Genomic DNA, 24,031 nt, shown 5'->3' with positions numbered 1-24,031 from the left:
AGATCTTCCAAGGGTTACGGGCACTGCAGTGATGGCCTGTCAAATAGAAAGTAGCTGCTTTGCTTTCGCTTCAAGAAAATACAATTCTGTGCTTTATTTTTCATCCTTGTCCTTAAACTTGATGTCAGAATTACATGGCTGCGTCGAGAGAGGGGGTTTTAAGCGGCACGGCAGGCAGGTGGGGGACGGTGCCCAGGTTTTCAGGCACATGACCACATCTAATTGTGTGAGCTCAGGCAGGCCCTGCACCTCGGGGGCTAGGGTTCAAGTGCAGGTGGGTTATCTCAGGACGCACGGTGAGGATTAAAGATCCTGCATGGAAGAGTGCCTGATGCCCCAGCTAAGAGCCTGTGCGGGCGGGTGAGCACAGGAGGTGCCGCTTTCTGGAGGCACCGAATTCAAACAGAGCACTTGGGAAATAAAGGAGTTGACTGAAGGCGGAAAGTTCTGGAAAGCTCATGGAAAAACACTTGACGTACAAGGCCGGTGTTGATGTTAAACGGTTTGTTAATAGCCCCCATTGGAAGAAGCAAGGCCAGACGATGAGGTTACAGGAACAGCGTGCTTTTCTCATTCCTGTGGGTTGTGAAAATAAAAAAAAAAAAAAAAACTTCGAAAGTTTTTTTATCCCTAGGGCTTGACACGGGGAATTACCAGGAGCTGGAATATGGGGTGGGGTGGGGTGGGGTGGGGGGAGGGCGGTGGGGAAGTGCACGGGTGGGGGTGCGCCGTGCCCTGAGCCCTTCCTGCGTGGCACGACAGGCTCAGCGACAGGTGCGACCTGTGTCGAAGTTGAACACACGCCGAGTGGACTCGGTCTGTCGGGGTTAGCGCTGGGACGAGTGTTGGAGACAGGACTTTGGTGTCAGGATCCAAAGTCCAGGCAGGGCAACCCCTGGCCTAGGACTCAGGACTCCTAGCTCCTGGGCCTTATCCCATACCAGCGGTTCCCGGCCGAGGACTTAGGTCCATCACCGGACCTCTTGGAGTCTCCCGTTTCCTCAACTGGTAGATGGCCGTCTAGAATTCCCACCCTGCGTGGGACAATTGGGAGGTGCCCCCAGCAGGAAGCCTTGAACTTGCCTTATTGATAATAAATAGAGTCCCATCTGCTTTTCAGTGAGCACTTAGGGTGTGCCCAGTACAGCGGCAGGTGTTTTGAACAGAGAAGCATTCTGGGTCCCAGTAGCAAACACGCACTCACAAACTGAGTGGCGGGTTTACCTGAGCCCAGTTACCACCCCCCCCCACCGTCTCCTACCCACCCCCCTCGCCCCCCAAGAGGCAGACGGAGGGATGGGTGAGGGGCCCTGGGAGTGTGGCATAGGAGCTGCTAGAAGCCTCTGAAGAAAGCCTGTCTCCTCAACCTGGCAGGGAAGAGCCTGGGAGATAACGCTGCCATCTTGCCGAGTCCTGCCTGCCTTCCACAATCCTTGGGGCACCAGGAGCTGAGCCCAGACAGCAGCCAGAGGCCAGAGAGCTCCTTACTGGGGCCTCTCAGGAGCAGGACCGCCCCGGAGGGTGATCTGGCACTCACCTGCCTTCTCATTTGATTCTGCAGCAGCCGGGGGCGGGGGTGGTCACAGGATTCCCAAAGGACAGAAGCCGGAGGCAGGAGGGGAACTCCCTTACTCCAGGCCCTACCTCTGGGGCAAGCCGGACTTTTAACCCTTGTTCTCTATTCCCCTAGTAAGATAAAAGCATCAAGTGTAAGATACTATTGGGGCACCTGGGTGGCTTAGTGGGTTAAGCACCCGACTTCGGCTTATCACGATCCCAAAGTTCGTGAGTTCGAGCCCCGTGTCCCAGACCCTGCTTCAGATCCTGTGTCTCCTTCTCTCTGTTTCCTGTTCTCTTTCTCTCTCTCTCAAGAATAAATACGCTTTTTTTTTTTTAAAGTGCAAGATACTATTATGAAGACCTTTGGGACTTCCGTAGCATCTTTGAAAGAAACAGAGTAACCTCAGAATTAAGGTTTTGGTCTGAGGCTTATCACTTACTTCTCAAGGATCATGTTACTTACCTCGTCTGGGTCTCAGTTTCCTCTTCTGTCATGGGGATAATACTCCGTAGAGTTGACGCGAAAAATCAAAGAGTCACTCAACAAATGTTAGCTTTTGTGCACAAGGGTCAGGGTTCAGACGTGTGGTTTTGGGGTTGGTGGTGATTCCTCCTGTCCTTTTAAGCCTATGTGATATTCAGATAATACTGTTTGCATGTTTTTATCTTAAAAGTTTTTTCCTTCCAAAAACATCCGGGGATGTTCTTCTGACTCTGCGTATGTGTATGTGTGTGTACATATTTTTTTCTCCTGTAAAATATGTAGAAGTTCTCTAGCCAAGTCTGATTCTGGAGCCCTTAAGAGAATAAAAAATAACAAGTTAAACAGCCTCAGTCATTCAGAGGTGAGCAGGAAAGGACATTCGTTCCAAATTATTTGGTGGAATTTAAAAAGAGATTGCTAATGACTTTTGGTAGGTCCGCATTTGGGTATGCAAAAAAAAAAAAAAAATCTTTTTTTTTTTTAATTCCACCAGCGACCTTCAAAAAAGAAATCAAACCCAAATGGATATCATTGTGATAGATTTTGCTACATTAAAAAAAAAAAATCCGTTTGAGTCCACATTGAACTAACAGACCAGAGTGGCTAAAAATTCCCTTCATGAATATTTACTTAGCAGAGGGCTCTTGAGAAAAACCCAACCGAAAAAAAACAAAAAACAACAAAAAAAAAAACCCCAAAGCAAACCCAGCTTCTTCTCTAACTGAGAGGGTGGAATGACTCCAAAATATTGTTTCATGCTCAAAAAGCCTACAACAACTCCACATGAAAGACGAAAATCCATCTAATTGGGCATTTACCTTTTCAGAAATAAAAGGCTCAGTGGAAAGAAAAGAAAAGGAAAGAAGAAAAGAAAACCTCTTTCCTTGGAAGACTAGACTGGAGCCCAAAATAAATCCCTCGAATCGCTTGGCCCAGTGATGCGGGGCCTCGTTCCCCCTCCCTTTCTTTATTGTGCTATTGCGGTAACGGGCTAAGAGAGCTGCTAGCGGTGTGGGAGCTGAAATACCTCTTGAAACCCCTGACCTCTGCGTTCACAGCCATTGGCATCTGCAGCCCTGACCTTATTTGGACTCCATTGCAGCTCCTCTAGCTGCTACCCTGGGATTAGGGTCCTGCCCAGGTTGCAGAGGAAGTGACTTACCCAAGGTCACACGGTCTCTGCAGGCAGATCTCCCATGTGCCCGCAGTTACCGACGAGCAAAGTGGGTCGCTCCTGGGAAGGCACAAGCCCACGCCTCCGACACACAACAGCACCAGACGGTGGCCTGGCTGCCCCCTCACTCATCTAACTCAGCCCATCGCTCACGGCCTCCACCCCCGCCCCTCCCACCTTGAATGGTTCAGATGAGTCGGGTGGCCTGGTCGACACAAGGGCATGTGAGCAAAGGCAGATCCCTCGGGTTCCCACGTGCCCGGGGTCCGCCATCAGCTCCTCCACGTTGGCGGGGCCAGGATGCAAACTTGTCATCAGCGACTTGACCTTTGATACTGCTTTCCTAGTCTTTATAAAGCAGCCCCGTAAAGTCACTGCTTGTATTTCCCCCCTACTCCCGTTTTACAGATGTGGAAACTGAGGCTCAGCGAAGTGAAGCCGCTTGCCCGAAGTCCCACAGCTAGAAAAGTGGCAATTCCTGACTGCTCCGTTTCTGCCCGAAGCCCAAAATCTCAGGCCTCATGTTGTGTAATTCCCAGGATCATCTGGTGTCTCTACATCGGGGGGCCGGCAAGGGTAGAAATAGACTCCCTCAGAGGTGCAGATATAAAACACATCGCACGGACATCTGTCCCCAAGCCCACCCAAGCTGCGTGCCATCCCACCCAATGGCCACGGCAAAGGGACCCAGGTTCTGTAGCCTCTTCTTTGGCGGGAGGGCGGTCCTGATTGTCCTCTGCACGCTGTGTCCCAACGGGTGGGGCTCCAAGGCTTTTTCCCTGCCTCACCATTTGGTGCCGGCTGGATGGGTTTATTGAGCTAACCTTGATAGACTTGCCGGATTTTTCTGCCTCCGTGTCGGACCCTGTGTTGCCGATGGCAAGCACCCTTCCTTTGGGTTGTACTCATACATTGAATTCTGAGATCCCCATGGTGCCTGGGGATTGAGGAAGGTCTGGGAGCCCGCGGGGGTCGGAGACAGGGCCGTGAGCAGCAGGAAGGCTTAATATGAAGCTTGTCACCAGGCATGCAGACCCACCCAGGTCCCCAGGCAGGTGTCTTTGAGCGACCTGCTCCAAGTAAAATGATTAGTAGAAGTTGCTGTTGCAACACTGGAAAATTCCCTTTTAATAACATCTTCACAATGGAGAGAAAGGTCTGCTGTTGTTCTCCTGCCTCGAAAACACCGTTAATCCTACCACCTGGTGGAGAGTCTGATGAATAAAGACCTTTGCTTGGGAAACGTACGAGCGGCCACAAACAAGAATGTCCTTGTGGGGGGTATTCCTGGTTGTTGCTAAAGCAAAATCTTAGATGTGAGACCTCAGTCTTCCGGCAAAAAAAGGAAAGTAAAATGAAAAAGGGAGATTAGAAGCCAGCGAGGTCGTGCTCCCCCACCTACCAGAAATTTCCAATGAAAATCACGCCTTTCGAGTGGTTTGAAGAATTGGTTCCGACGTGGTTTTTCTGTCTCCTGCTAGCTTTTCTGTCTCTACCTATGACAGGGAACAAACTGAACTAAGCAAAAACGATCTGTGAACTCTAGGATCATAAAAATTAAACTGATGTCTCTACCAGGCCAAACGTCCAAACAAGGTGAAAAAATTTACTGGCCCCGGACACAGCTTTGAAGAGCAGAATATCTCCGCTTCGTTGGGAATCTGCCCTGGGGTGAAGTAAAGGAGGTTTCTCCTTTTCCGTGAGCAGGAGTCACAGTGTCAGAAGCTGTGACGGGTTCCGGAGCCGGGGGTGGGGGGGGTTGGGGGGGAGGAAGGTGTGTTTGAGTAGATTGAATGATAACACATTACAGACGTTGCACGTTTATAGAGCATGAAACAAGAAGGAATTGTAAAATCCCAGCATTTGCAAAGAGGCTTAGCAGTGCCCTTGTTTAACCTTCCCCTATTCCAAGATTTCAATTATTCATCTACTGAGTCATTCATTGATTCGCTCAATAAAGGTACTGGCTCTGCCGCGTCTTAGCTGTGTGACCTTGAGCGAGTTGCCTAACCTCTCTGTGCCTCCATTCCTCATCAATAAAATATGGGTAATAGTACCCACCTCCCAGTAGGTACTAAACGAGCACTAAATGAGTTGGTACTTAGTGTTTAGAACGGTGCCCTGCAGAGTGCCCACTCGAAGTGCTTGCTTTGGTCGTCATGATCCTTGTTCAAGTTAGAAACCCCTTGCACGGTGTCCCGGGAATTGTTTCCTCCCTTCCACCCTCCCCTGTGGTGGTTCTGCGTCTGCTCGAACACCGCTAGTGATAGGCGAGATCTGTGCCCCACGCAGTGACCCTTTGCTCTCTGGTCACCTCTATGGATTAGGAAGCTCTTTGCCACACAGACCTTCCAGCCGTGGAGGGCTTCCTGGAGGAGGTGACAGGGTGCAGCTCTGGGGCTGTCCGAATTTAAGGCTGAGAAGTGGTCTGGGCTTATGAAGCTTGGGGGTGGCACTGGACCCTGGAGGCACCTAAGACTTTGACACGACAGTTTAGATATTCCCTGCCCCCTACTTCACAGCTAAGCAGACAGAGGGCCAACCTGTGTGATTCCTCAGCCCGTTAGCGGGCAAAGCCGGGGCGAGAAGCCAGCCCGCAGTTCGCAGCTGCCAAGTCCTGCCTTTACCGCTGGGTTTCTGCCCGACTTGGGAAGCTCGGGGTGTCCTAGAGAGCGAGCCTCCCTTGTCCTCCCCAGGCCAGCAGCCAGGGACCCCAGCGGCCGGGTCTCCTACGTGACCCCCTGCGCCAAGCCCTCTCTGCTGCTCTGTTGGCACAGTGCTTACACCACAGCCTCCCAGACCACCCCTGCACACGGGCTCCTGTAGACCTCCCTCTGAGCAAGGCTGGCTTGCGTTTTGTGAATTCTGGCGGCCGTCTGCCCTTTTATCCCTCCGGAGTTTGTGCTCAGGAAATACCGCGTTCTGGACATTTCGGGCTCATTTAATGTTCTAACCAGGGCTCTGCGGTCATTATTGTTATCAGTGTTTTGACAGTTGGGAAAGCTGAGGTTCATTAAAGTTGGCCGTTGGGCCTAAGGTCCCCCAGGTTGAGTCGAGCGAGCGGGGGTTGGGGGGGGGCTGTTACACCCCCCCCATCTCGCGTCACCAGATCCTGCTGTGACACACCCACGTGGCAGACGTTTCCTGGGTCCAGTGTGTCTGGTCTGACCGCCCGCACTCACACACCCCTGCCAACCTGCCCCCCACCTCCCTTCCCTTCCCTTTGTTCTGAAGAATCAGATAAGAGGCCAAAAGAACAAAGCCCCCCCTCCCCCCCTACTTCACCAAGCCGTATTTCAAAGGGCTATAAATAGGACGGTTAATGGTGGCACTCCAGGTCACATTCAGCACGGACAGACTCTGAGTGACGCCAGCCCTGTCCTCTGGCTCAAGGTTTCCATGGTCAGCACAACTTTGCTTTCTTCACTTCCTTCCCTTTTTCTTTCTCCCCCCCCACCCCCGCCCTCCTTCTTTCCCCTCGTCCACAAACTGTTGTTCAAAAGTACATAGTTGTGCCTCCCTAATTAGGCCGCGGTTGCCTGGAAAACAGACACAGGCGTCTTATTTCACAATCCCTCCTAGATCTGAGCGCGATTCTGGGCAGTACAGAGAAGCCGGGAGGCCCAGAGGAGGCTGCTAGGCCTCCAGCGTCTGTCTCCCTGCTCTGAAGGCGAATTCAGGTTCCCCAGCGAGGAAGGCCGAGGGGACACCTCCGGGAAGGGCTGGGGCCGGAGGGGGCGGCGAGGGCCAGGAGAACACCGGCTCCGGGGCAGAGTGTGGGGGCCACCGTTTGTCATCTCTGAGACTGGGGCAGGTGACTTCCATGTCCGAGCCTCAGTCTTCCCACTGGTGCTCTGTGGCCGCACCACCCATCTTCCTGGCTGGGAGCTGGGCTCAACAGAACAGGAGAGGCGGGGGCATGGGGGAAAGCCCCAGAGAACAGACAGTTTTCAAGCTGGAAGACGGTGGGATCTGGTGACAGTGGCAGTGAGGGTGGAAAGAGCCAGCGCCCAGGGGACCTCATGGAGGAACCCCGAGACGGAAGCAGGGCACCCCCCCCCTTCGTGTGCTTGGAGGAAGCGGGTTGTAAGAGAGGAAAATGGCAAGGTTGCGGTTTGGGGGTTCTGAGCAACCTTCAGTTGTTCATAGTGAGGTACGACCGAGGTTTCTTTACCTGCTTCTAGAAACAGGCGTAGCCAGACCTGCGTTGTTGGAAAACCAACAGACTGAGGCTCGCGGCGGATGGGAGGGAGCGGCCCGGTTCTCGCGGGAGTGACGGCCAGCCGTGTTTGGGGTGTTTGTCTCGGGTGAGAAGTTCCCGCGTCTTTATTTCTCTGGGCTTGGAGAACAGACGGCACTCGGTGCTGGGAACCAGAAGCTGAAGCCGCCGCAGAGCTGGGCGCCACTGAGGATGTTAGGGAGCCCAGAGCAGAGGTGCAGGCCAGTGAGCCGCCCCAGCGCCCCCCCAACTTACACATCTGTGGGGTGTGAGGTGGGGAGACGACCTTCTAGAGCCCAGCCGGGCCAGAAGGCGAGGAGACGGGTCTGTGTACGAGGCGACCCTGACTTTGAATTGCACCTCTGCCCCTCGCCGAACCTGCGGCCTTGGGCCAACGACCTAACGCTTTCAGAGCGTCAGTTTCCACATCTTCGAAATGGGGGTCAGCCTGCCCCCGGCCACCAGAGGACTGCTGCACAGACCGAATGAAATCACGCGCATAGGCTGCTTAGCCCGCTGCTGGCCTCGTCGTCCACATCCATCCATTCGCTGTCGGTAATCATAACGTCTCCCCGAAGCTGCCAGACCAGCGCCTGGCCTCCGAATTCAGAAATGCACTGGGTCGGAGAAACCGCCCCCAGCCGAAGCCCTGTCAGAGGGGGAGGGGACGCACGACAGGACAGCCCTCCCAGGACAAGCGTGTGTGCTTCCTGCCGGGTACAGTGCCCTTCCTGCCAGCCCGCCAGGCCGGGCCGGCTTCCTCAGCCCCTGGGCCGCGAGAGGGGGGGACACGGCTGCCTCAGGAAGGGGCCGCTCAACTCCTCTACCCTGGAGCCGGCCCAGGCACCCGTGGCTCCCCTGCCCTGCACCCTGCTCCCAGCTGGCCAGCAGCCCTGCTCTGGGTACCCAGCTCCTACTCCAGGCGTTTCTGGGTCATCTCACTGCCCAGCTTCTGATCCGTCCCTGCACCTGCCTACATCTGGGTCGCCCGTCCCCGTGGCAGACAGATCTGCCCGTCTCTGTGTTCATCGCACTCTCCACGGTCGTGATCATCGTGTTCCGGACAGGAGCTCGGATTAAGAAACCACCCGCTTGTGCACCGACAGGCTCCCCCTGGGGTGCAGGGTGGCGCGGCTGCCGGCTGTGTGCCCGCACCCCTCCCCACTGGGCGGGCTCCTCACGGGCAGAACCCAAGAGTGTGCTGTGGTCCCTGCCAGGGCCGAGCAGCGAGCTCGGCGGGCGCACCCGAGGCTCAGTGAGTGCGATTGTGAAGTACGCCACGCTAGGCAGGGTAGGAATTGGTTTATCCCTCGGCCTCCAGTCTTGACTGCGTCCTTGGACGAGTTGCTTAGCCTCTTCAAGCCGCCAGGTACTCATCCGCAAGATGATGCAAATAATAGTTCACGTGACATCCTTGTGAAGATTAGCAGAGCGTTGGAGAACACAGGGCTTAGTTTGGGAAAGTGCCCGTGAGCCATTACGAGTGGCCTCGGAGGCTCTCACTACTGCGAGTTTTACTTCATTGCCGTTGTTGTTAAAGTGATTTCGTGTTGGTTTTTATCCGCTTGTTTCGCAGTAGAGCCTTGCAAAGTAGTGGAAGCAGGTGTGGTGTCTGTTTTACTAAGGAGCAAACTAAGGCTCAGAGAAAGGCCGTTTGTCTACAGTCACGCAGCCTGGCTTGACCGGCCTCTCCTGGTCTGTCGCACCTCCGGCAGCAAGGCACATTATTTTGGAGTATGACATGGCCACCGGCCTCTGGGAACAGACTCCTGTACCTTCAAAGGGCAGCGATATTACTCAGCTGGGCCCAGCGTTCACAGTTATCCGGATCATCACTTCTCGCGTGGAGGAGAAAGCCGTGATTTATTAAGCGAACCGGCCGCACTCCTCCAGGGGTGATGCAGAGTTTTGCCTCCAGCCCCCTCCTCTGCTCCCCAAAGAAACAAAATCAGAGAACAAAACCCCCTGACGAGATGTATCGTGTTCTATTGCATGATGGGAAGGAACGTCAAAAAGAACGTCAGGGGGCTCGCCGATGGTGATGCTGTTAGGGGCGAAGAAGGAATGACTAATGGGCCCTCATCTCCCACGTAGCAGATAGAGTTGGTGGACATGGTTTTTGCTTCCAGATCTGGTTTAAACCCAGCAGTTGGCTTCTGAGGGCCTGGGCCGGGAGCGGCTACCAGTTGGATGGATAGAAATGAAAGGGCGAAGGCCCGGGAGAGGAAAGGTAGGGAAGCACGTGGAACGTAGGGAGATGCAGGAGGGCAGGGTGCTGCGGGAAGAGAGCCACCTCGGAAGAGGTTTTCGGGGCGCGTATTGAAAAGCAAAGGCCAGGAGAATCTCCGTGCATAATAGCTAGGCTGCTCCCTGGGACCAGCAGGTGCAGAGTGGGGTAGTTACCTTCTCTGCGCGCTTAGCGCCCCAGTTGTGTGTCAGGAGCTGAGAAACGGAGGCCACGGAAGGTGGGTGACACCTGGGGGACAGCTGTAGTTTGGAAAAGCCCCGCAGTTGCAAGCTCGCCAGGTCGGGGCCAGGAATCCCGTGCAAACGAATGAAGGTAAGCACAGCAAGCCGCGGGTGCCCGACGGCAAGGTGGCTACCCCAGCTTGGAGTGTGGAAGGGAGTACGTTAAAGAAAACATCTCGGACGGGTGACACGTGAATGTTTCTGTTCGTTCTCTCACTCAGGAAACAGGAACTGACTTTGTCCCACGCGGTAAGCCGCGTGCCAGGTGGCGGCGGTGGAATGACATGTAGCACGGGCACACCTGTGACCCCAGGGAGTTATCAGGCCAGTGGCGCATGCTGTTTGGGAGCGCAGGGAATTCTGGGCAGTGGCGGGGACTGGCCTCTTCGAGGCGGCCGGCAAAGCTGTCCCTGGGAAAGGCCGTCGGTACTGAAATCCAAAGAGCGTGTGGACAGCACAGAGGGAAAGAGGACAGTGCCAGCTGGTGATGGGAGGGAGGAAGGTCAGGGTTGCAATTTACACGGATCCCTCCGGGGGCTGCCAAGAGCAGGGAAAGGCATTAGAGGAGGTGGGAAAGGCAGGTCCAGTCAGGAGGCTGGGGCAGTGAGCAGCTCACCTTAATTCTTCTTTCAGACAACAGGGGCTGAAAAGAAAGTTCCATCCTGGGCGCTTGCATTTGCTGTGACACTGAGCCCCAACTGCTGTGGCTCGGGCCACTTCGCGTGTCGTCTGTGGCCACATCCCGCCCCCTCAGCGAGCTCCAAATAGAATCTATTTATTGTCAACACCAGGCGCCTTTAGACAAATCGTGGGTCGGTCTGTAACTAAATCCTGCTGACCTTACATCTAAAATAGCTCTTGAACCTCCCATATCTCCTTTATCCCCCAGCCCTGCCTTAGTTCTGGCCCTCCTCCTCTCTGGGCAATCACCCACACAGGCCGATCTTTCGTTTTATTATCGTGATGATTAAAAAGAAAAAAATGAAACCCAAGTTAGTTAACATATAGTGTAATAGTGATTTCAGGAGTAGAGTTCAGTGATTCGTCTCTCACATATAGCAACCCCAGTGTTCATCCCAACAAGTGCCCTCCTCAATGCCCATCCCCCATTGACCTGTCTTTGTAAGTTGCAAGTTGATCGTGTTTTATCACCATCGTGGGCAGTGTAAAGCTTACTTAGTGATTGCATTGGTGAGCTTTCCCTGCGTAACAAGCAGCTCCAAACCTTAGTGCCTTAAACAGCAAACACTTGTTATCTCTCCTGAATCTGTGGGTTGATTGGACGCTCCTGTGGTCCCGGCAGCTTGGCTGGGACTCAGTGGTGTGGTCCACGCACTGGGGGGGGGGGGGGGGGGGGGACAGCCGGGCTGGCTGGGATGCCTGGGGCCTCTCCCATGGTGTTTGTCCTCCTCCAGGGGACCAGCTCAGGGGGCCAGTGTGGCCCCAGAGTGATTCCTAGCAGCGAGGAAGGGGAAGTTTTGGGCACAAGCGCCTTTGAAGCTTTTTGTCTTTTGTTATTGGCTCACTGGCTAAAGCAAGTGACATGACCAAGTTCGGATTCAGAGGGTGGAGAAGTGGACCTCAATTCACGTGGGGAGAGGGAGCAAAACCACTCTGCAAAGGAGCGTGCGTACACGGTGGCCGGAGCAAATGGGAGGGGCCGTTACCGTACGCACCTGTCCTGGCGGCGAAGACGAGGACAGTAGAACCAGACAGAATGGGGGTGTCCCCTTGGGGGCCGCTCTCTACCCCTTACTGCCTTTGTCATCTTGCTCAGGGTTGCTCCCAGGAGCTCTCCCAGCTCCAGCTGCCCATCCATTGAATGGGAATGATCCTGGAGACCACCCCAGGGATTTCGTGAGACAACGTGTGGTCGGTACATCTCTCAGTGCTTGGGGCACAGTAAGAATTCAACGGAGGGTCTCTGTTCTTACTCAAGGGTGAGGCCTTCCCAAACCATCTCCCACCCGGCCTCCCTGGTGCATCCTAGCCCTGATCTCACATACATTTTTCTTTTCTCGTCTTCCTCAGAGACCCTTTCCCCAACCCTTTTCTTTTTGCCAAAAGGCGTTTCACTTGAGCAAGGAGTAGCTGAAACGATCCATCTGGCCTCCTCCTGGGTTGGTCATTTCTCCCTTCGCTCTGCCAAATATCATTCACGTCCTTGTATCGTGTTGCCATGAGATGGCTTATTTATTTTTCTGTCCTCTCCACCATCCTGAGCTTCTTAAAGGTGTGAACTATGGTTTACTCACCTTTCTGTCTCTGGTGCTTGGCTGTGTGCACTGAACGGGATAGGTGTTTCTTTCAAAAAAATACTTGATGTCTAAATCACTGGGTGGGTGTGTGGGGCATTGGGCGAATGCCTTTTAATCGTCCTGAGTCATTTTCAAAAGACCACGAATGAGCAAAATGTCAAAAATGACTTCAGCTTTTCTCCTCTTCCTCTTCCCTTCCAGTTGGGACCGTTTTCAGACTCCACCTTTCTGACCTGGAAATGCCAGAAGTGATCATCATCGCCAGGGGCTGTGGCGAGCAAACGTTTTGAGCTTTGTGGCCAGGACCGGAAGTGGACATTCCCTGGGCATACTTAGGTAAATGACTGCCCTCTTCCCCTTGCACGAGTGAGAGGTATTGTCTTTTCTGGTTTCTTCCGTAGAATAATCTTGAGTCGCGCAGGAGAGATGTCTTGTCTTGATCTCTTTATAATTTGGCCTGCCCTCCCCGGGGACATTCCGTTAAGAGGGAAGGCTTTCTCCTAAAGGGAAAAATGTAGGACCGTTAGGATATCAAGTGACCTCTTTTTCTTGAAAGGAAAGCCTTCTGTGTTTTCATTAAACAAGTACTTAAAAACCGGATTGGGAACAGCCTCGTATGACCAATGCCTGCCATGTCAAAGAAGGTCTGGAATGACGCTGTGTTGGAGAGAGCATCAGCAAACAACTATGACCCATAGGACAAAACTGGCCTGGCCATTTTTTTGTAAATAAAGTTTTATGGGCACCCAGCCACACTCCTCTGTTCAAGTATGTCTGTGGTTGCTGTCACAGCACAACAGCAGTGGTGACAGAGGCTGTGTGGCCTGAGAGCCTGAAATATTTAGTCTGGTCCTTAACGGAAAAAGCGTGCCAGGCCCTGGACTAGAGTTAAGCTGTCCGCAGGTAGCCACTCCATATACAGCTATTTAAATGTTCGTTCACTAAAATTAAACAAAATTAAAAATTCAGCCCTCACTCAACACTGACCACATTTCAAGTGCCCAGTAGCCACATGTGACCCATGGCTACCATTTTGGACTGTGCACATTGAGAACGTTTCCATCAGTGAGGAAGGCGGGCTTGGGGAAACTTTGATCGCCCTGCCCTGGGCTGTCTCTCTTCGATCTGCCAATGTTTAACTCAGCTTGGATATCATGGCAACCACTGTGGAAGAAGGAAGGTTGGTGCATGTATTTGTGTGTGTGTGGCTGTTCTATATGATTATTGGTGAGGACATCTATATCTGTGTCTACCTGCCTTGTCTATAAACATGGAATTACTTTTAAAATTTCTTTGGACAGCCAGCCTGTGGTCGCTGTATATAATTCCATGTAAAAACTAAGCCACTTGGACCTTAGGATTTATCGGTTTTCTATATACAAATAGGTTGATACAAATATGAGCCTTTCTGTGTTCGTAGGAAGGTCAGACACAGTATGGGGTCTCCTGAAAAGGGGAAGAGGCAATGGCCATAGTGTCTCCATAGGCTGAAGATAGGGGCAAGGGAGGTGAGAAACGAAGAGAGGAGGAAAATGAGCTAAAGGTACGATTTCGGTGAGTCTTGAGAGAATGAGGAGTGATGGGGACAAAAGATGATAGGGAAAGGACTGTGGGTTTACTTTTAAAGAACGTGTTACACACATTAATGATGATTGGGACCTTATCACATCCCAGAAATGGTCTGAGCACAGAAGACCCTTGGGGAGAAGCTTGGACTTGGCAATAGTCCCGCCATCTTGGATGAGTCAGGACTGGGGGTATAATAGGAGGTTCCTCTTATCGAATAAGGCAGTGCAGTGCAGAATAAGAGGCCCAGTCACTGAGATGCCCAGTGTTTACGGATGGGTCTGAAGAGGGAACAGAAAAGAAACTCTAGGTATCCAGGAGGTCTATAGGCAAAGGCTCTAGGTTGTGTCTTTAGGAGCTGGGCTTAGTCGACCTTGGGTTGCCCAGGAACTAGCAAGAACAAAGCAGAGATTCGGACGATGGCAAAAGATTGAATTGATATGTGTCCGTACGTGTAGATCTGAATGGGCCCTACCTCTCTTCTCTTGGTTGGTCTTCAAACTCAGCACCGTTGCAGGTGAGGGCTGGAAGCACCTGAAACGGGTGTTTCCATAATGGACCTTCAGACAATGGAGTTGAATGCAGATATGAAGTAATTAGAAGTCACAGTAAGAAAAGGTATTGAGTTTTGTGTAGTTAGTATCAAGCACATCAGGGATAACAGGGGTGATGGTGATGATATTGACAGTGATAATATCATCTATCCATTTTCAGCTTATTATGTGCTGGGTACACTGTTCTGGTAACAATAATATTATAAGAGCTTCAGATTATTTTGCTAAACACTATATTCACTTTTTCTCAGTATATGAACCCAGGGTATTGTTTCAATTGATTTTTTTTTCAATTACTTTGTCTTGATATAATTGCAAATTTACAGATAAGTTGCAAAAAACAGCCGCCAAAGATTCCCGGGGACCATTCACTCGGATTCCTTAAGTGTTAACATTTTATTATTTTTGTTCTATCCTTTCCTCTCTCCATTTTTTCCTAAAATCAGAAAATTCTTACAATGACGATACAACTGAGGCAGAAACTTAACCTTGACTTGCTACTATTATCTGATCCTTAGGCCTTATTCAGATTTCAGCAGTTGCCCTCTGCGAGGTCCTTCATAGCAAAAGAAAGCCCATTTGGTATGTGCCCTTCTTGGAAAACTTCCTTAGTCTCACATTTTGTGGCATTTTTGACATGTTCAAGCCAATTATTTTTCAGACTCTCCCTCAGTGTTTGATGCTCCCTCGTGATCCGATTTAGATTGTATGCTTTTGCCAGGCATCCCACAGAGCTCGTGGGGTGTCCTGAAGGCCTCACATTGGAAGGCTGATGCTGGGCTGTCCCATTCCTGCATTGTTGGCTTTATCAGTTGGTTAAGGATGGAATCAGCAGTTGGTCAAGGAGCCTTGGATCCTTTCGGTGGAGAATGGCATCTAGAAATATCCTCTGGTCACAAGATGTGTCCATTGCTACTGAGGGAGCATTGCCTCTAGGCCCTCTGAGCAGGCAGCGCTGAGAAATGGGCAGTGTGTGTGTGTGTGTGTGTGTGTGTGTGCACGTGTATACCTATAGATTTGTCATACATATACACACATCCGTATTTATAGACATGTGTATACACATCTGTATATACACCCATATACGTCATATGTATGTGAATATCCATACATAGGTACATCATCGAGATCGTTTCTAAATCAACTGATGTATTAAAAACACCACGAGCGCACACGGGAGATGCTGGCTACAACGTTCTTGATATCCACATCTGTCTTCCTGACGCTGAACAGTCACCCAGGCCCAGTGCCAATACCACAGACCATCCCATTTATTAAACTATAGATCAGGCCCTGTTCCAAACTCTTCCCTTACCGTGACCGCTCATAACAGCCCAGTGGCCCACGTACGGATGAGGAAACGGGAAAGGAGAATTAACTTACGCAAAGCGACACGGCTGGTAAATGTGGCAAGTTTACAGCGGGTGCCTGTTTGCCTGTTGGCACCGCACCAGATGGCCGGGGGAGACCCCGCTGCCTCGGATGAAAAGCCGAGCCAAAGGCGGGGCAAGTGTTCGTCCCCGTGGATCCAAGACCGCTGACGCCCAGAGCAGCAGGAAGGCGAAAGCACGGTGGTGGTCACTTCCTTCACTCCCCAGGAAATGTTTACAGGCGGCGTCCCTGACGGAGTCGCGAAACACACGACAGGGTGTGCAGAGATGCACAGGGGGCGCAGGAGCGTGCAGCCGTGGGGGACTGTGTTATGTGCGCACGAGCGTTTTCGTGGGGGGAGGGGTGTTGTGTGGCTGCTCTCCTGGGCTTGCAAAGACCTTGATCAGGTTGAGGGTGTGAATGCGGAAGTGGGCGTCTCCGGGGGAGAGGGCATTTCCTGTCTTGCAGTAGGGGTATTCCTGGCCCAGTTGCTTAAGCTCAGAGGCTTTTGTATCCCTAGCTCCCAGCAGGACGATTGTAGGTTGTGAATTTGACGAATGCTAGTGTGAATAGCGTGTGCGTTAACAACGATTCCTGAGCTCTTTCTATGTGCCAGGCGCTGTCCTGGGCGGACAAAGGGAGCTCACGTCCTGGCAGAGAGTGGGGAAGAGGAAGAGACTGGCAGTAAGCAGGCACCTAACCATGCGGGCGGCAGGGCGGGGGGACAGGTGGGGACGGGTGTAGGATGCTGGTCCAGGAGGAGCTGTCGGTGGAACCCAGTGACACCGCCCAGAGGAGAGCACAACAGTGAAGGCGAGGAGGCCCCCGATCAGAGGACCCACGGGGACTCCTCCCTGGCGTTCGCCCTGGAAAGCCAGGCCCGTTTGCTCCAGTGTATCTTTTCAGGCTCGAAGAGCCATGTAAGTGGGCATGATCCCTCAGGACTCAAGCATTTCCTCCAAAAACATAAATGTTATCAGCGGGCCCAGAGGCGGACTGGAGGCGAAGGCAGCCTCACTAGATAAGAGGCAGTGTTGGTGGTCAGAGATACGGACAGCAGTGAGACCCAGATGGAATTTCTATTGCTGATAACCTTTAAGAGAAGAGCAACGGTTGGGGAACAGGGGCTGTTCCCCTGGAAGAGAGGAGACCCGGGGGCCCCGGCTTTGAGCCTCTGAAGACTGGCCAGCACCTTGTACCCGACGATTTTAAGGAGGGCGTCCTAGCGGAGCGAGTAGAATTAGCAGAGAGGTTTCGGTTCAGGCTGTGTTTTTCCTTCCTTCTCATCCATGCATTCGTTCGTTCGTGCATGCATTGATTCATTCATTCATTCATGCAGCAGAGGCTCTGGGTCCCTGGCACTATGCCAAGCACCCAGCCGGGGTGACGGGTGGGGAGGGAGGACAAAAGGGGAAGACAAGAGCTCTGTCCCTTGAGATATTAATACTTTCATGGGAGAAGCAGACAAATGAACAAGTCAAGAGTGTGTGCACTTTCGGTTCGGAGTGTGGGGAAGCCTGAAGCTAAGACAATTTGGGAGTTCTCTTTGAGAAATAACGATACGGATTATGAGTTTCAAGTGAAAGGCAAGCCCCAGCTAAGTGGGGTGCTGCCGGGGGCTGGGGCTTAAGCTTCCCGGGGCCGGGACCTCCTGCGGCGTGGGTGAGAGTGCTCTCTCTCCAGGGGTACCCGTGCACAGGGGTGCCTTACAGCAGGAGGCTGGACAGAGCTCGGCAGAAAGGCTGGCGGCGGGACTCCTTACCTTCTAGGTCCCCCAAGCCCTTGTTCTTGGGCTAATCCGTTAGGGCTAAAGACCTTTCTCTTCTTAGACTTTCAAAGGCAATTTCCTTGCCATCTACAAGGGGTCTGTCTACCTTATGATCCCACTTCCAGGACTGTGTTCTAAGGAATCACCTGAACTTCTCGAGGTTAAGTGCTGACAGACTGTTTGCCAGAAGGTCTGACTGCGGGTCACGTGCTCTTCTAAGAGCCCTGCGCCTTGACACGTTTAACCCCCCACAGCCACCCTGGGGGCTCCCTGCTCTGTTCCACCAGAGATGGGACCAGACCGAGGCACAGAGTGGCTGGGTAACTTAACCGCGGATGCACAGCTGTCAGCAGGTGCGGGAGCTGGGCTTTCAAGCCACGTGGTCGGCCTCTGGAGCCCAGTCTGCTTGCCGTGGTGCCCGTCCATCCATGATCCTCGCTGCCTGATTCCTTTATAGCAGCGCATGAGAGACAGCCCGAGTGGCCAAGGTTAGGAGAAGGGCCAAAGTACGGTCCCAGAACTCGTGGATTGTGGATTGATGCACGCAAGGAGCTTTAGCGACAGACACGTCACAGGGCTTGATTGCAGGTGCGGAGGTGGAACACAGAGAAAACGAGAGTAGACGTTAACTGCGTGTTAACAGTGCTTGAAGCTCCCTCTCAGCTTCCCCCCCACCACCCCCCGCCCTTCCTGGACAGGCTCATTCGCAGGTAGTTTCTGAGTGCCCGACACTGGAGACGCAGCGGTAAGGAGCTGAGACCTGGTTTCTGCTCTCATGCCGCTTACAGGGCAGGCTTCTGCTCTCTCCCTCTGATCACACTTGTTCCCAGCACATTGCACGGCGTATCTTCCCGCGGCCCCCATAGATCCCTCACTGGTCCTGGTGCCCTTGGTACCAGTGTCTCCCTGCACCTGTTACCTCGTTTGTAAAACGGAGCTGGGGACCCACACACCCTCTGGCCTTGGGAGCGCACACTCCTTACAGTTGTTGAGGGAGGCGCACTTTGCAGGCATCATTAGTATCTTCTAGAAGGGTCAGGCACCCACAGCTGAGACCGGGGCAGTTGCAGCAGCGCATGGGCCTCCCTGGGTGCTCAAAGATCCAGTTCTGGTCGACAGCCAGGCTGGAAGGGGGGAAGCAACAAGCCACAAGCGTCACCCCAAGCTCGCTGCGACCCCGCACCTGCCAGCCGCGGGTCCTTAACCTGCTGAGCCTCGTCGTTCCCTTGAGAAGATGCGGCTGGTCCCGCCCGGCAGGCGAGGTGGACCCCACAGGGATATGAAAGCTCCGAGGGTTCACTGGAATAGATCTCAGGGTGGACTGGGCCTGGCACCTCCTCCGTCTGTCTCTCTCCGGCTCTGTGACCTGGATGCCCGTTTGTAAGGAAGACAGTGGAGCACCCACCTGCAAGGGCCTATCGGGGTAAGAAGGTGCACACAAAGCGGGGCGCGGTGCCTGGCCTGTGACCAGTGCTGACCCCTCACGTCCGTGGTTATTCATAGCTGAGCCAGAGCGGGGTGAGCCGTGAGGCTGTAGCAGAATTTCTTCCACGGGAGGGTGGACGTTCTGGGATAACCACTGCGGCCAGGCCCCGTGGCCTTGATAGTATTCGTGCCACAAGAAGGGGTGCCACCAGATGCGTGCAAGTTTTCTATGTGATTCTGGAAGCCAAGCCCCCAGACTGAGTTGGCCTCAAATGACTGATGTTTATTCCACTCGTGCCCGGATGGTAAACACTTGGGTATTGACCAATAACCTTTGTTCCTAAAGGGCATTCAGTCATGTCCTCCCTCTTTTCAGTGTCCACGTCCCTAATGGCCCTGGGACAGAGTCCAAATTCCACAGCAGGACACAGCTCACCATGACCCGGGCCCCACCTGGGACCCCGGCCTTATCACTGCCCCACCCCACCTTCTGTGAACCACAGAGTAATTTCAAGAATACTATTAAGAGTATTAGAATGTTTTTTTTTCAATGTTTATTTATTTTTGAGAGAGGCAGAATGCAAGCAGGCGAGGGGCAGAGAGAGAGGCGGACACAGAATCCGAAGAAGGCTCCAGGCTCTGAGCTGTCCACACAGAGCCCGACGCGGGGCTCGAACTCATGAACCCTGACATCATGACCTGAGCCCAAGTCGGACGCTCGGCCTACCGAGCCACCCAGGCGCCCTTGAGTGTAGACTGGTAAGACAGATAGTCTGAGTCTAAGTCACACTTAACTTGGGTACTGTACCATATTGGGCAGGCCACTTAACCTGTCTTGATCTGCATTTCCTCATCTGCAGAATGGACACAGTAGATGTCAGTGATGCGAGCATTAAATATGTTAATATATGTAAAAACGCTTAAGACCCTTCTGGACACACAGCAGTGCTAACTGCCCCTGCTGTGTGTCAAGTACCGTTCTGTGTCAATCTTAGCCTTCAGACTGCCTGGGGCTCTCCCCTGGGCCCTGCTGCTCGTAGTGAGCCCCAGGGGACATTGCCCCTGACCAGAGTCAGTGTTGTGGCCCTGCGGCCCTCTTCTCATTAGGATTGCAAATACCTCTCAGCAGCAACTGTGGGGAAACCTTGGGAAACAATAGGGTTTATTATTTACCAATGCTTGAGGGTACACAGCACCGCCCGGGGCGACACGGCCAGGTCACCAGGAGAGAGAGGGACAGGGAAGGAGTTCTGCCTTTATTGGGGTTGAGGGTGGGGCGCTACGTTGGTGCAGCTTTCCTCTTTATTGATGAGTTTATTTATTTATTTATTTTTTAATTTTTTTTAACGTTTATTTATTTTTGAGACAGAGAAAGAGCATGAACAGGGGAGGGGCAGAGAGAGAGGGAGACACAGAATCTGAAACGGGCTCCAGGCTCTGAGCTGTCAGCACAGAGCCCGACGCGGGGCTCGAACTCACGGATCATGAGATCGTGACCTGAGCCGAAGTGGGACGCTTAAGCGACTGAGCCACCCAGGAGCCCCTATTGATGAGTTTAAAACGTAGAAGCAGGAATTAGGGCACGGGAGGGGAAAAGTGGGGTCTCTGGCACCCACGGCTTTCTAAAAGCGGAACTTGATGGGTGGGGCGGCCTGCTGTTTATCAGGTTCTGTAGCTGGCCTTGCATTTCTTTGAGACAGATGTCTTTAAAGCATTTAGGCAATCAAAGCTTAACAACAGGTGCCATCACAATCGAAAAAGCTAGTTGTCAGGTACTTGAACTACAGATAGTAGACACAGATGGGGCTATGGCTATGGATACACGTATGCAGATATAGATATAGTCTATGTTTATCCTAAATAAATTCACTACATGCAGCCTTCAGGACTTGGAACTCGCGGTTTGCATATGCACATCTCTCCACCTAGAACACCCTTCTCTTTGTACCTTTTTTTTTTTAATTTTTTTTTAACGTGTATTCATTTTTTTTTTTTTTTTTTTTGCGAGACAGAGAGAGACAGAGTATGAATGGGCGAGGGGCAGAGAGAGAGAGAGAGGGAGAGAGGGGGATAACAGAATCCGAAGCAGGCTCCAGGCTCTGAACTGTCAGCACAGAGCCTGACGCGGGGCTCAAACTCACAGACTGTGAGATCATGACCGGAGCCGAAGTCGGATGCTTAATTGACGGAGCCACCCAGGCGCCCCCTCTTTGTACCTTCTGGTTTAAATCCTCCCTCTTCAGAACTCAAGGGTCACCCCTTCTGGAAATCCTTCCCCCTAGCCTGTCCCACATCCTCCCTCTGGATCCCCAGGAATACCTCTGTGTGTGTCTTGACCACATTGCCTGCCCTGCGTGGCCTGTGCGTGTTTTCCCCGTTAGATTGGCAGCTCCTTGGGGAACAGGACGGTGATTCGCTCTTCACGGGGACTTAACTGAAAACCCACCCGTGCCGGGCACGTCTCTGTGTCTGCAGGGCCGAGAATGGATACGTGAAGGCAGGCACAGGGGACCACTTGTGCCGGGCGCACAGAACCAGCCCCGGCTGCCGGTTTGAAAAACATGTGGTACAGCTAGGTGACCACCCTCTGGGCTACTCGCAGGCTTGGGTGCCCTTGGGGATTATTTCTCTCTTCTTCAATACCCCCCCCCCCCGGGGATCAACCAGCCCTCCACACTTCTTGTGACTTCTGCTTCCAGCTTGCGGAGTCCTGGAAATGAGGGATCCCACATCTGGGGGCTCAGTGGTCCTTTAACTTTGGGATTAGGCGCTATTTCTGTGCTGCCTACAGCTCAGCCTGTGTGCCAGCATGAAGAGCTGCTGATGATAGATGTGCATGCCTCAGTTAAGTTAAGCAAACACACCTGCCGCAATAGCCAAGTGTACTTTCTGATCTGCGTAATGGGGAGGAGGAAGGAGGACGTGGGAAGGAACCAAAGCCAGCCCGTCCGAAATCCATTTGGCAGGCACCGTCTTGCGGACCGTGTGAGTCCCAGGGCTATGCCACCGTGTTGCTCAACAGTCTTCACGTAGGCACTTCCTCGCGGGCACTGAAAATATCCTCTGTGTTGGGAGATTGGCCATCAGGAAAAGAGAAGAAAGGGGAGGCTTTGGGGCAGGAGGGATGGATGTGTTCATTCTGTTGGTTGAATAGAATGGAATTGGCTCTCTGCACTTCAAAAGCACAGCGGATGTACAGTCACTTAACTGGAACCTCCCCGAGGGCAGGGGCCATGTCCTTCCCTGTTGCGTCGTCCGTAATTGGATGGGGTTGGGGGTCTCTCGGGGCGCTTCTGGAGTTGACACGAACAATCGTCGCATTGTGTGGTTGTGTAGTGTTTCATCAAGTGGTAGTACTGTATGGCTTCACCATTTCTTTTGTTTTAATGTTTATTTATCTATATTTAGAGAGAGTGCGCACATGAGTGCAAGTGGGGGAGAGGCAGAGGGGGGCAGAATCCCAAGCAGGCTCCGTGCTGATCTCAAGAACCGTGAGATCATGACCTGCGCCGAAATCAAGATTCTGATGTTTAACCGAGAAAGCCACCCAGGCGCCCCAAGCATTTCTGTTACTGCATATTTCTGTAGAATACATGCGTATAATATATGTATATATGTGTGTATATATATATTATATATGTAATATATCATTATCATCATCATGGTTATAAATAATATTTCGGTGAGCATCTTTATGCTTTTAGCATTTTCCTTCATTTGAACTATGCTCTTCAGATAAGTTCCCAGGACAAAGATCCTGAAAATGTTTTTGCCACCTGTTACCAGCTGTGACTTTGTTTCGGAACAAAGAGAGGAAGGCAGACTGGGGGACAAGAGCTGAAAGCCCATCCCTGCTGGGGCTAGGGAAAACCAGGGCCTGGAGGCAGCAGGAATGGGGTCGGGGTTGGCAAGGGGGTCTCCTTTCGGCTGGGCTCTGCGTCCAGGTCCCGGAGGAAGGGGAGAGGGGAGGAGATGCAAATGAGGAGGCAGGAAGTCCAGACAGAGAAACCTGCTTCTGGTAGGAGAGAGAGGGGGTCCTGGGGCCCCTCCTTTCTTGGGAGCAGTGTGCCCCATGATGGGGGAAGGGAGGGCGCTCTGGGCCATGTGCAGGTGGGACTGGAGCTTGTGAGGTGCCTGGTTCATTTGTAAAACTGGGGTGTCGGTAATTCACAGGGAGAAATGTATTTCTGCTGCACAAACAGAGATCCTGACATTCTAGGCACCTGCGACATCTGCAAACCCTTTGCTCTGGTTTCTGGGCACCGTGGGTGGGCTTCAGGACATTTGTGGAACTCCGGGGTTTGAAGGTTCCACAGGTCTTGAAGCTCAGAGTGCCATTGGCCTGGGAGGGGCACAGCATGCCCACATACCATAGAAACCGGGGGGGGGGGGCGGAATTCCAGAATCCCTTGGGAATCCAGAGAGCTCTGGCTCCGAAGTCATCCCTCTGAAATAAAAATAGTCAAGAAAGACAAAGAACGCACGGGAACGCACCCACAGCAGGAAGAGGCATATTGGCTGTCACAGCGTCTGGGGAACCTTCGGGAATTTTGCACGTAGGGGCCCGGGGTGTCTACATCCTGCACGGACAGCCCTTCATGGGCAGGAAGGGTCAGCCTGTCCCAACTGCCAAATGCAGCCTCCCCAGGACCCTGCGGGACGCTGGCGTGGGGCAGCGTGGCATGGTCCATGGTTCATAAGCTGCCTGTGTTCAGACTCCTTTTCATTAAGGACTCCTTAAACACTACTGATGGTCCCAAAGAGCATTTGTTTATGTGGCTTATATCTGTTTTTTTTTTTTTTAAGTCTTTATTTATTTATTTTGAGAGAGCGCACAAGCAGGGGAGGGGCAGAGAGAGAGGGAGAGAATCCCAAGCAGGCCCTGAGCTGGCAGCACGGAAGCCCGATGCGGGGCTCGATTCCGTGAACCGTGAGATCGAGACCTGAGCCAAGATCAAGAGTCGGACACTTAACCGACTGAGCCACCCAGGCGTCCCAACATGGCCGATGTCTGTTAATATGTTCCAGGTTGGTTATTAAAATTGAGCTGTGCTTTTCATATGTATTCCTTCATTTAAAAATAACAATAATAGGGGCGCCTGGGTCGCTCTGTGGGTGAAGCATCTGACTTCAGCTCAGGTCGTGATCTCATGGTGCATGAGTTTGGGCCCCACGTCAGGCTC

The 24,031-nt window shown here is 52.6% G+C and overlaps 1 protein-coding gene across 1 annotated transcript in view; it reads left to right on the top strand.

Moving 5' to 3' along the window:
* The window catches only part of ST3GAL1 (ST3 beta-galactoside alpha-2,3-sialyltransferase 1), a 95,643-nt gene that overhangs the window by 5,061 nt on the left and 66,551 nt on the right, over positions 1 to 24,031 (top strand). Inside the window, exon 2 of the mRNA XM_047074215.1 lies at positions 12,366 to 12,500. The gene's annotated coding sequence lies outside the window, so the exon portion shown is untranslated. The remainder of the gene's footprint in view (positions 1 to 12,365; positions 12,501 to 24,031) is intronic.

Source organism: Lynx rufus, unplaced genomic scaffold (assembly GCF_022079265.1).
Source record: "Lynx rufus isolate CCGP_SWC_20201006 ecotype Redwood Valley unplaced genomic scaffold, mLynRuf1.p SCAF_12, whole genome shotgun sequence".
Lineage (NCBI taxonomy): Eukaryota > Metazoa > Chordata > Mammalia > Carnivora > Felidae > Lynx > Lynx rufus.
This window is presented reverse-complemented; position numbering and strand designations above follow the sequence as displayed.